We start from the raw sequence: 13,547 nt of genomic DNA, 5'->3' as shown, positions 1-13,547 counted from the left end.
CTGTGTCTCACTGTCTGTCTTTGTGTCTCCGGCTACATCTCCATTGAACTGTCAAGTGGATTTCAGGCGGAAGACTGAGACGCGCCACAGAACTGACTGGAATTAGATTTCTATTTTCGCACATGGCGAGACCCAGAACTGCATGACGACATAAATGTGCAACAACAATTGATCGTAGATGACAAGTCAATTCATCACTGATGCAAAAAAAAAAAGGCACAGGGAGGCAGACTGGTTCGGTTGTTTAATTAGTTGCTTTTTTAATGAGCGTACAAAATATGAATAAGAAAAAGTGTTCCTACGGGAGGTTGGCTTGGTTTTTAGTTCAGTAATCGTTCCATATGAAAAAGATTAAAATAAAGAGAAAAAAATCACTGGACTTGTTTTTGTTAAAACATTCTTGCCATTTAGATGAAAATGTTTCAAGTGAAATGCATTATTTTTACATTTTTATTTTAAAAAAGCTTTGTTTTTACACTACGATGTTCTGAAACCTTTGTCTATTTACTTCGAAATGTGGCAAAAATCTGCAGTGTTTCCAGGAAAGTTGAGTTTTTCCTTTGTGTCCACAGAGTTGTAGTAGCATTTTTAAAAAGTTCCACCTTGGGAGCTGTTTTCAAAAAGTCGTCTGTTGTGTAAACAGCTCAAACTGAAGCAAGTTTTTTCCGTTTTCACTTGGAAATGTTTAAAAGGAGCCTAAGACGCTCCTGTTTCAAATGTTTGACGTTTTGTTTCAACAGTAGAATTAAGAAATGTGGCTCAGCGTTATCATCAGCTCACATGTAAAGCTCTAATGGTCTGTTTGCTGTAAGTTTTTAAGACGTGATATATGTTCTGGGGGTTTACAGTATGAAAACCACACATGCCAAATGCTGTCAGCAGTGAAGGAATCGGAGCAAAAAGGGTTAAATCCTGCAAAATCACACATTCACATGACTGTTCTCCGTGTTTACAGAAACACAGTTAGCAGTAGTCTTGACGTGAACTCTGACTCAGACAACATCGCCTTGTGAACCCGGCGAAGTGGTCTGTGCTCAGGAAAGCAGCCCTCATTGTGCTCTTCGCTCTGCCGTGGAGAGGAGGAGGAGGAGGAGGAGGAGGAGGAGGAGGAGGAGGAGGGGGGGGAGGAGGAGGAGGAGGAGGAGGAGGAGGAGGGGTTCTCTCATTCTGCCGCTGTGCCGACTCTTTTGTTCGTCTCTTGTTATCCAAGAACTCACCTGCACCGGGCCGTCTCTGCCGGCTGGGTGTCGGCGCATCCTCACAGCTCTGAAAGTGAGAGTTTCTACCTATACACACACACACACACACAGGCATGCACACACTCCGCCACATCTTATTATAGTCTAGGTGTGAGTGCATCACCGTAGCTTCACACATACCTCCCTGTGAGCGGGACAGGAGCTGTATTTGCTTAGCACTTCGGCGCATTGTGTGTGTGTGTGTGCGTGCCTGTGTGGAGGAATCTGTGGTCGGTGTTTGTATGTGTGTGTGTGTGTGTGTGTGTGTGAGAGAGAAAGCGCGTGCACCCTTGCTTGTTTAACTTTCCCGTGCACCGAGGCCCCAAAATGACTCTTTGATATAAATCTGTTGGACAGAAACAGGCCAGGGGAAGCATGAGGCTGTGGGAAGCTGTGAATGAGTTTATATACACACTCCAGGATGGGGAAATGTGTCCGTGCGCACGTGCTGAATAAATCCCAAGACTCTCCTCTCGGGTGACAAGATCTCATCTTTTTTTGTCACAGCATGACGGACGTGAGGGAAATGTCAATGTGGGGAATCTCCAGGATGTGTGTGAGGACCAGTCAGAGGCCGGCGTGGCTTTTTGAACGGGCTGAATTTCATGTCGTGGTGAATGTTAACGCATTAGCTACTGGTTTTAATCAAAGCTTGTGATTGGCTCCAGCTCAGGCTGCCTTGAGTGAATATGGATGGACGGAGGCCTTCATCAGCCAGACTACATCCAGTAGTCACTGCTATATTTTTACATTCCTATAAACTGTATTTTTTGACACGTCTACTTCTCCTCTTTCTCTTTTCCATATATATTTAATTCAGTCTGTTTTTATCTTGCTTTCTTAATGTAATTGTCTTTATGTTGAAACTGAGGAACTGCTTATATAAAGCAGCATGCATATAGATTGCTCATTATCCATTAAGCAGCAGCCACACGGCCACCGTGATGTATAGGTATCTGATAAAGGCATTACTAAATCAATAGCACTGGGACTTAATTTAATGCTGATTGCCTTGCAGATTTCCATTGTGGACCTCAGCTGGTTATTGGATGAGCTGAGGGGCTTGTAGATCTTCCGAAAGGCCCGTTTGCAGTGGGTGTTAAAGGAATCAGGTCATAGCCTGACTTTTTTTTTTTTTTTTTTTTTTTTTTTTAAGCATTCAGACTGGCTCCATCTGATTTAACAGACGGGGAATAAATATTCAGCTGGAGAAGGGGAATTATGATAGGCATTACATGATATTCAGAGATGTAGGCGATGGGGATGGGAGTCGGACACATTTACACGATCTGTGTATTCATACGAGACAGGCAGTGATAGGTGTCAGTTTTCTCCTGTCCCGCTCTGACACACACACACACACACACACACACACACACACACACACACACACACACACACACACACACACACACACACACACACACACACACACACTTATCTAAATACAGACAGCCCCGGTCCTGTTGGGTTAGCTATAATTTGATGTGCTCAGATCAGGTCCTGCTTTTGGACAGCGAGTTTAACAGCTGATAGGAAACTGCAAAGTGTCGCCAAGGGACGAAGCTGTGAGAGGTTGGGGAAGGAAAACTGGACAAAGTGCAAAAGTTTCAGCATCCTATTGAAGCCCGGGCTACGAGGAACTGAATGCAGAACACTGAATGACTACATTTTTGTCATCCAAGACAGGCATGAGACTGATGGATGAATTACCCAGGGAAATGAAATATTCGAAATGCACGGAGGCGCACGTTCTAAACTTTCTTTACAGACGCAACTTTTCTCAAGTGATGTTTTCATAATGAGGTGGTAAATTACTTTCAGTACATTTATTGTCCCCTGAGAGTTGAGCCGGGGAAGCATCTCATTACAGAAAAGTCACCAAATGTTTGAGAAACATTACAAAAAATTCTGTAGGAAACAAAGAGATGTAACAAAATAAGATATTGCATAATATACTATGGTAAGAATACAATAAGTAAATATGACACAACATGTTAGATGATACATTTTCATGAGTAACGATAGGAAACAGTATGACATGTTACAATTTGTCACAATATATCACAACCTGATACTATGTGGGACTACACAATATATTTTAATTTGATAGAATAACATGAGTATAACGGAGTAACAAGAGTAAACAGAAGCTGTTTACTTATTTCACAACTGTTGTGATTATCTGTGTAATCACTAATGTTTCCCATCAGTACATCTGTGATCACAGGTAAAGGTAAAGATAGTCAGATTACTGTCATCTTTAATTAAGATCAAGTGAAACCACGACATTAATCAGGAAACCTTCACTGTGCTGTGTAAAGTCACTTAATAAAAGGTCCATTAGGCAAAGCAGAGGATTTGTGAGTTCCTCCATTATCGGAAACAGGATCAGTTTTATGTCTCCTCCACTTCCTGATTTAGGGACCATACACACACATTCACACACACCTGAACCTGCTGATGGCTGCTGGAGGTTGGAGGTTAGACTTTTAATTGATTGGCATCCAGAGCTCTGTAATTAAACCTGCAATAAATCAGCTTCTCTGTTAATGAGAATGGCTGAATGTGACAGTTGACACACACACACACACACACACACACACACACACACACACACACACACACACACACACACACAGCCTGAGTGGTCTCTCCTCACCGCTGACCTTTCACCGGAGCTGATGTCGACGTCGGCATAGCTCGGTGTCACCGGGATGACCCGTCGTTACCACGGCGCCCCGGGCGGTCCCCACCAATCAGGGCTGGGAGGAAGATTCCGTTGCCGGGCGGATGTTTGAACCCTTTAATAACAGCCTGCCGCAACTAATTTATGATTGGTTGATTGGACCGTTGGGTCTCCGGTGGGAATAGCGCATTGGGTCGTGTGAACTGTCTGTCTTTTCAAACTCAGACTCATCGAGTCCCTCCTCCTGCTGGGAAGGACGGCTCCAGTCCTCCTAATAACACCACTGAAACTTTTTGTCATTCCTGCTTCGCTTTAGGAAGCTCGTCAGCCTTCGATCAGTTAATCAGTTTGGAGCATCTGCTGCCAAAAATAGGACTCAGGTCAGCAGCTATTTTTAGCTCGACAGCCTTCATCAGCCTCGCCGTCTTTGGACGTGTCTGTTTTGATTATTCTTGTCCTCATCATCTGTGGCCGTGGCTTCTTTTCTATTTACCCATCAGTTGATTGCTTTCACCTTTGTCCAAATTAATGTAAAAGCTTCCAAACATAATGCCAGGACTGCATTGTTCACTTGATGAAAGCAGTATTTTCTCTTCATTGTCAGGAAGAGTGGAGATGAGCGTAACAGCTGAAGTTGTACTTTGGGACTGACTTTTCCCAAAAGCTGGAGCTACACTGAGATACAGAGTATTTAAACTTTTTATTTTATTTTTTTTTGTTGCTCAAATGGATGATTAAAATATTTGTACTTGACTATTTTTGTCTACTTTCAGTCATTTGCAGTGCTGCTTCTTTATGTATTTTCATTAGATCTTTTTAAAATCACTTATGAAACGTTTCAAGTGAGATGGAGTCGCTTTTGAATTTACCCGGATGTCTGTTCACACAGAAACACTGGGACCGCTGAAAACAATGTAGTTTTTGTTTCTGGCCACTTGTGGGTCGTGTTGGTTGTTTTTGGAATGAAACAGCACAGACATGCAGAGAACAATATCCACAGATATGCTATAAACATTAACGATGATGAGTACATGGACAGACGACAAAGCCTGACCACTAATGCGGGTGACTGAACTATAAAACTACGAACTCCCAGGAGAGTATAGACTGGGAGCCATGCCGCTCTGGAGGCCGCCATCGCTGTGATTCTCTGATTGTCATCTCCTCATGCATGTGCAGAGGAACTATTTACTGCAGCTTTTCAGAAAAGTTGACTTTTCCTCTGTTTCCACTGAGACAGAGTCAGAGCGATTTCTCAGAACTGCATTTTCAGTTGTGTAAATTAAAACTATAAAGTGTTTTGCATTCATTTGAAAACGTGTAAGCTAAATGAAATAGAAATGTTTGGATTTGACAGTTTAGAGGTAATCATGATGTCTTTTCACTGTTCTGACTCACTCAGACTGTTGGGTTTGAAGGGTACAACTTAAGCCAGTTTTAGACGACTGGTTTATTAGAGGTAGAAATCGATCTTACTCTTCTTAAGCTCCCGGACTGTTTCTGCTCAATTTCCTTATTCCTAATGACAGGTTCAGAAATCTGCTGTCAGGTTCACTGGGTCCTCTGTTGTGAAAACCGGCAATTTCAGTTGAACTGGATGAAAAGTAGTGAAACAAACGGCCAATCTAACAATTGCCAAGTCAGACAAAGTGGCCGTTTTCCCTGTCGGGGCTGCTGCTGTAAGGTGTGAGTGTGTGCTTTCCACGTTAACACGATATGAGCTGTCGGGTTCAAGAGACATGGGTGCCAGGAAACAAAGACAGAAAGTCGAGTAAATACAAGGAAAGAACGGCAATTTGAAATTCCAGCCCTTCCCTTCCCGCTATTTAGTGGGACTGTTGTATTCAGAGGAGCCACTTGAACGTCATTGTGTTCAACAAGTGGATTTAATACAGGTCCGAAAGACTTAACCCAGCTATGGCAGCACAAAGCCTCCTTAGATTACGGCAAAGATACACAGACACATGCACGTGCGTGCGCGCACACACACACACACACACACACACACACACACACACACACACACACAGAATCAGGGAATTGGCAGACAAAAGCAATTCAGATGGAGGTATTTAAAGGAAGCGGAAACGTCAGTCAACAGGAGGATTTAGAGACTCTCACCAAGATAAAATTCTCTCCTCACTCTTGTCCCTCTAATCGCATCTCTTTATCACCCTGCTGCATTTTTGTCTTCCTCCTGTGCTCTCCTTCCCTCACTTTCTTTCTGCTTTCCCTCTTCTTTTTTCCTCGGTTTCCTCACCCTCTGTTGTTCGTCTTTTTCTTATCTGCATCTCGAGGCTTCCCTTCTCAAATATTCCCCCCCACCTCCCCACCAGCATGCCTCCCCTCCACTCCTCCTTTCTGTCTCCGTGGCTTTTTTTTTTCCTGCTTCGCATGATTTCACTTTGCCTCCTTTCTTTCAGCGCCAGCACTGTTGACGTTGGGCTCCGTTCACTTCTTTTGCGTTGCTTGTCGAGTGATGAAGAATTTCTCGGTGTTGGGCCAACGCTGACTTTCCAGGGAAATACGCTTAAAGACGTCCCTCTGTCACGTTGTTGTGTTGTAAGGGCGAAGTTCAAGTCGTTACGATGTTGCCAAAGCGACTGAAGTGAAATTTCATCTTCATAACCGTCATGTGGACACGGCCAAGACAAGAGTCGGGGGCTGACTTCAGCCGTCCCGTGTGACCTTCTGCTGACCTTTGTAAGAAATGGACCATCCCTGAGGGTCAATTAGTTTACATCTTAAAAGGTCAGAACTGATTACTTGGGTAGGCGGTGGAAAATAATTCCATGGCAAGAAAATCTGGGGATTGACCTTTTATCATCAATATATGATCATTATTATATATCAGCAGAGCTTGTTTGCTGATTTTGAAGGGATTGCTCCATTTTGGACGTTCAGGTGTCACCAAATTGTCCAGTAGGGTTGTTGGACTATACACTGCCCTCTATAGATTATTTAACATTGTCAATGCTCCAGTTGTAATATCAGTCAAGCGCACGTCGGTCAGCCATAACATTATGACCCAGTATTGTGGAGGTACCGATCCTTTTCTCTGAGGGTGTTCTGCGTCATCAAAGTCCTGGAAATTGCAGGTTTCCGTCTCAAGGGTGCTTTTGTGTTGCCAGTTCATCTTTTTTCCTTCAGTGGACAGATTTTGATAGATGCTGGCCAGTGCTGGCTGGAAACACCTCACACAGACTGTTCTTATCAAGATGCTCTGAACCCGTCATCATTAAGCAGGCTCCCATCTTCAGTCTTTCTGTTTATAATAACTTAACTCTGCTGACAAATGATCATTTTCTGTCTCGTATATACGTCACGCAGACCTTCATATAAATCTGCACAGGATATTTCACTCTCGGCTTCACTCCGTGAAGGCTTCAACACTTTTTCTGCACTGGAGAGCAGAAAGTCAACTCTTAATTTATGTGAAAACATTCAGGATTATTATTTCAACTAAAACGGTCCTGACCTTTTCCTGTCCTACTACTGCTCAGTTTTACCAGCAGTGACAAAACCCCCGACGCTCGCAAAGCTCCCTCTGCCCTTTTCCTTATTAAAATGCACTTTTGGAAAGAGTGTCAGCTAAACAAACAATTTGCTAAACATGTAGAGGGTGTAAATGCAAATTGGGTTTAATATTTAGGGTCTGCCTGCCTGGACTCCTAATGACTGTCTGATTCCAGTCTTCCGTTGCTCCTGCCCTCTCTCTGTCTCTCTGTTGCTCATTATTTAATGACATAAAGGTTTGACCTCTGCCCTCTTTGTTATGATCCCTCAGGTTTAGAGATAGAGGCAAGAGGAGAGAGGGTTGGAAGGAAAGATGAGGCCAGTAGATAAAAACCGCCTGACATGGTCGTGACACTTTTAGGGAGAAGGATTCTCCACATTCCCACATTCCCTGGTGCTGCAATAACAACACACACACAGACACACACACACACACACACACACACACACACACACACACACACACACACACACACACACACACACACACTGACACACACACACGGTTATGTCTTCTTGGCTTTAAAGAACTGACTAAGTTCAATTTCCTAGAGACTTGCTTTAACGAGGAACCATAAATATAAGCAGCTAATGTTTAAACTATGTCGCCACCTTAAAATGTGATGATTTATTCCTTGAGGACTTGCAGCTTGTTTCACCGCTGGGAAACCGTCTCCTAGTGTCTTTTTCCCAAAGTCATTTTCCTGAGTTTTTCCTGAGGTTTTGCTTAAAAGATCTTAAGAACTTCCTAAAGTGAATGATTGAATTACTGCTGAAGTAATCAATAATCGATCAATCATTAAAGGTCATTGGATTTAACAAGCTGGTTAGGTGACCCCCCCTCCATTGTTTAACTACTGTCATACCTCTTCATCCAACTCAGAGCTATGCAGACGTCTGCAGCTGATCCCAGTTGACAGGTGACTGTGTCTTATTCATACCCGTACGTACACAATGTAGAATCACAGTATTTGAACAGTTGGAAGGAATCCAGAGTACCATAGTAATCCTTTGTATCCATACGGGGAACATGCAAACTCAACATAGAACGGCTGTGGCCTTATTCCTTGGCATACCTACCTTTTTGCAAATTGGTCCTTTTCTCTCTGCAGCACCTGTCGAGCTCGTTCAGGTTGGATTTGAAGCATCAGTACAAAATCAGAGGGAAAAAAAACACTTTCGAAACGTTTTTTCTAACATGTGTAAAACCAATATTTCAAACCTCACATCAGGAAGAGCCTTTGGCCCCTCTGATCGCTCTTAATTTAAACCCTCTTGTTTATCTTCTCAGAGCGAACACCCAGCAGGTATAAAGAATGGCAGGTAGACCTTCATAACGAGCAGAGCAGATGCTGCGCCGGGATTTATGGGATATCTGGCCCAAATGGAAACTCTCACTGCTGCCATGTTGCTTCTTGGTCTTCTCTAGTTCCTGCTGTCACTGCTTACTGTTTGTTCTTCTCTTCCACTGTTATTCTGGGTGTTTTTTTCTGACTTCCTCTTCTTCTCAACATGCCTCGGAAGAAGGTTTGCACCTGGTTGCATCGTGGACACGCAGACACACGGCGATCGCATATATATTCAAACACGTGCACGCCCGAAACCGGACATCCGAGGGTTTAGATGTAAATCCATCTAATGACATTGCGATGAGCCTCATCGCTTCACCCTTAGAAGTTTAAATCTCCCGTCTTTGAGTCTTTCCTCTCTGGCATGCCTCCCGTGTTTCTCTGTTTGCACATATTTTTTTACTGTCATTCTTTTGTTTTTAATAACGTCATGGCAAAGGCCCATATTTATGTCTTTTATGTCTTAAGAGGGAAAACAAAGTCATTTCAGAAATCAAACAAGGCCTCTCTGACGCCAACTGCATCTTTTTAGTGTTGTTTTTTTGTTTTTGTTTTGTTTTTTGTAAAATCGATGCCGTGAACAGCAGCTTTACTTCAGATCAAACCCAGGGTGCATTTGTCCAAGATTTTACTTCAGCAAGCTGGTTACAATGTATGCAAAAGCTTCAGACAGAAAATGAAATTGTTCCAGATTTTTTTTTTTTTTTTGGCAAAGCTTTGCAGACATGAAAGAATTTCGGTATGAAGGCAGTTTGTAAACCAGCCAAAGATTTATTTGCTTTATCAGAACCTCAAGTCTGCGCTCCATAGATGGTGATCCAGCATTGCTCAGAATGGCGCAACTTATAAATGCTTTGCCTCGGTGCTCATATTCATGTGACTCCTTTTTTAGTAATGCTACACAATGGACGACAGACAAAGGTGTGAAAATGGTAAAAAAAATAGTTTCCTGTTTATTGCGGATGACAGTTTTATTATTGGTACGGTGAAATTTGAGTTAGTGAGAGAGAGAGAAACTTTAGATTGAACTTTTTTTGGTAAGAACCTGTTCAACATAATTACCTCCGCCAGGAGGTTATGTAATCACGTCGGTTTGTTGGTTTGTTGGTTGGTTGGTTGGTTTGTTAGCAACATTACGGAAAAAGTAATGGACGGATTGCAATGAAACTTTGTGGAAAGGTGGGTCTTGGGCTAACTTAGAATCTATTAAATTTTGGTGATGAACTGGATCATCACGAATTTTTTTAAGGATTCTTTATCATTGACCGATAGGGTGTACCACCCAGCGGAACTTTAGTTTTAGTTCCTAGTCGGACCTGTTTCACAGACGGAACAGTCGCGCAGCAGCACGACAAAATCGCCACAAGTTGGCTTCTCTTCAAAACTTGATCAGAGCTTCGTCTGATTTCACCCGATGTTGGACTGTTTGTTTCCTTTGTTATGCATCTCTGCATGTCCGTCAATGTGTTGTTTTTTTATTGCTGAGTTACGTTACGCCAGGAACGCACTGGACGCGGAAGCGTAGTGGAGGCGCCGCGCGCGCCGCGAACGTCTCCGCGCCGGCGCTTGGCTGTTCGCACTGGAGGCGTATCTGCTGCCTGCGCTCTCCGCTGGTCACACATCGACTGCACTCGGCTGATCCGGCTGCTCTCGGTTTTCACATCTGTTTGTTCCCTCTGTCTCGCTCTGCCAGGATGGATGTGTGTGTTTTGGTGACCTGTGGAGAGACTTTCTCCTCCTGTCCTCTTTTTTTCTGCATCACGCGAATCTCTGTGTGTGTGTGTGTGTGTGTGTGTGTGTGTGTGTGTGTGTGTGTGTGTGTGTGTGTGTGTGTTTGATTGGGTGCGTACGTGCGTATGTCTGTTTGTGTGTCCATCTCTCTTCTGATTAGACCCAGTGACAGACGAACGAGCAACACCGTAACTAATCGTCATTTAATTTATTTTATTTTGAAAAGTGACCGGATTCTCTTGCCTTTTCTGTTTCCGACCTCCTGTCTGGTCCGATCTGCTTTATCCAGCTTGACAAATGGCGCATTTGCCGCTCGCCGCTCGCGTGAAAAACAGAACGAAGTGGAGCGGGCGCTGCAGAGGGCGAGCCGCGGCGCGGCGCCCCCCTGCGCATTGTGTGCGGCCAGTCAGATAGGTTAACATGGGCGCTACCGCATCCAGTGCGTTCAGGACGTTAGGGTGACAACTTTCATTTGACCAGTGCAGTACTGTATCTATCCAGCAGAGGGCCTCAGTACTTAAATTGATGACAGGCTTTTTTTACATCTGCTTAGTTATATTTATATCTGGTGTTCTTATTGTTGTTGGTGACTGATTTCACCTGTGGCGGAGGTCTGCGCTCTCTGAGTGCCACATTCTAGTTCAGTTTTATTTCTATAGAATCAAATACAACACAGTCGATTCAAAACATTTGACTGAGAGAAATTCAACAATTTCACACAAACCTGTCGAATCAGGCTCAGATGTGGAGAACGAAAACGTCCTCCAGCTTCTTACTCAATACTTTTGTCACTGAGCTGCAGAGCGGCCGTCTCTCTTTGTGCATCTTCCTGTGCTCGCTGTTTAGACTTTGCATTATCCGAAGTTGAACGCCTCGGTACCTGTGATGCATTCACTGCCTTGGATGAAGATTAGTTCAACTTCATGGGTTCTACCTGCATGTTGATGGTTTTTCTCTGCAGTTTGTTGCTATTCTATTTTTTTTTTTTGTCCCTTTCTTTAAGGAAGCTGTGTTGTGGTGTGCTCTGTTAGAATGTAAAGTTGTATTCCTCATGCTGTTGAAAATACTAAATTTGAACTCAAAGGGGTCTAAATAAACACAATTTTACTGTGATTCCAGTTTCATTTATACTAATGAGTCTCTGAAATTGTGCAATAATGCAAATATATGAACATATCTTCATGCATGTTTGTTTAAAGTAATATTAACGTGCTTGCTTACTTTTATCTTCTGGAACTCGTACAAAAACTTAACATCTGTATTCAAGGCAATTCTTCAGTAACTTCCACATCATGAGTGATGAACTATTGAGCGCATTAAGGTGGCCTGAACAGGTGTATTTCCAATTTCCGGCCCGTAGTCCTCAACAATCCACATCCAGGAGAGTAATATCCACACGTGTTTGCTGTAATAACTCCTGCTGGTGTTTTAACAACCTTCTCTGGACAGGGAAGACAGATCCACTTTCTCCGTGACATGAATATGGAAGCAGATTATCCGCGGTGGCTGTAATTACTCCAGCCGCTTGTCATCACACACTCAATCTAGTCAGGAGTGAGGAAGAGAGGCAGAAAGCCCGTGGACGGGAGATATTTCACAGATTACTGCTTTCATTCACAACCGGGACAATTTCCGCTTGATAATAACACTCGTCCCATTTCTCAGCCAATAAAGGAACGTGGACAGAGATGAAGAGACTAATAAATGAACCGCTCACTTACCGCCATTGTGTTTTATTGTATCTTTAATTAAAGGAGTTGAACTTTCGGCAGCGGACTTGATTACCAAAGAAAGCTATCTAAAATGTGACCAAATAGCAGAGCTATCATCGCAATCTCACACACACACACACACACACACACACACACACACGCACATGGTTGAGTGGATGTACAGTGGTTCAGACCGAGACGTAGCTTCTGCACGAACTGATCTGTTTATAATCAAGGCTGTAAACACTTTGAAACTGTGCTTTCTTGCAAACAGGCTGTGTGATTACACGCACGCACGCACGCACGCACGCACGCACGCACACAGACACACATTTTAAATTCTTTTAATGTTCAGACTTCAATACAAAAGAATGTAAATATGATACAGGCTCACACACACAAACACACATGCATTTCAACCATCCACAGAAGTTCATTTCGGTCAGATGAGGAATGTGTGTGTGTGTGTGTGTGTGTGTTTTCATCAAAGGGCAAAATACCTTGTTATCTTACTGTAGTTTACTTAGTCTTGTCTCTTCTTTGTTTTTTTTTTCATATTCCTCTTGTTTCTAACAAAAAGCCTGATGTCCTCTCTTTCCCTTCTGTTTTCCTCTTCCTTTCTTCTCTCCACTGTTTCGCTCTCATCTCGTGTTCCTTCTTTACTCGACGTCTGTCTTTATCTCTCTTTAAACACCTTGTCATTCCTTCACTTTTCAGCAGCTGCTGCTTGTTCACACTCCGACCATTCGTGCCACACACACACACACACACACACACACACGGATGCAGACTGATGCAGTGCAGTGCAGGTTATATGGAGCACATAGATGTGGCTGCTGGCTGATTTGTAGCCTGTTATGGTGTAAAAACAGAGACAGCTCGCGCACACAGCCACACACACGTGCGCAGCAACGCTCTCCCATATGCACCTATAGACACACGCTTGCAACTTTTTCAAGGTGTTTATACTTGAATACACAAACGCACACACACACAGCAGACGTGCATTCAGCAGTTGATCCCACACCAGTCACACTTTTCCTCCAGTTGTGTCCGGGTACAGAGTCAGCAGAGGAATGGCTGCTCCCATTTCCTCTCACTCCGTCTTTGGATCTGTCCTTCTCTCTTTCTCTCGCGCCCTGCCTCTTTACGTATGGTATTGGTTTTCATCCCCTCTGTCCTCGGAGGCATGCGAGCTGCCCAAAACATTTTGTGCGGTCTGTTTTAAAGTGTGTATGTGTGCGTGTGTTTCCTGTGTGTTTCTCAGGAATTTGAGCGGTATTTGTGTGATAGAGAAAGTGATAAAACTAAA

At 43.4% G+C, this 13,547-nt stretch overlaps 1 protein-coding gene across 1 annotated transcript in view; it reads left to right on the top strand.

Annotated features, from left to right (window-relative positions):
* slit3 (slit homolog 3 (Drosophila)) overlaps positions 1 to 13,547 on the top strand; it is a 288,135-nt gene that overhangs the window by 67,508 nt on the left and 207,080 nt on the right. The gene's annotated exons all lie outside the window — the stretch shown is intronic.

This window comes from Salarias fasciatus, chromosome 2, assembly GCF_902148845.1.
Source record: "Salarias fasciatus chromosome 2, fSalaFa1.1, whole genome shotgun sequence".
NCBI classification, from domain to species: Eukaryota; Metazoa; Chordata; class Actinopteri; order Blenniiformes; family Blenniidae; genus Salarias; species Salarias fasciatus.
Note: the sequence above shows the minus strand (reverse complement) of the source record. Positions and strands in the feature narration are given on the sequence as shown.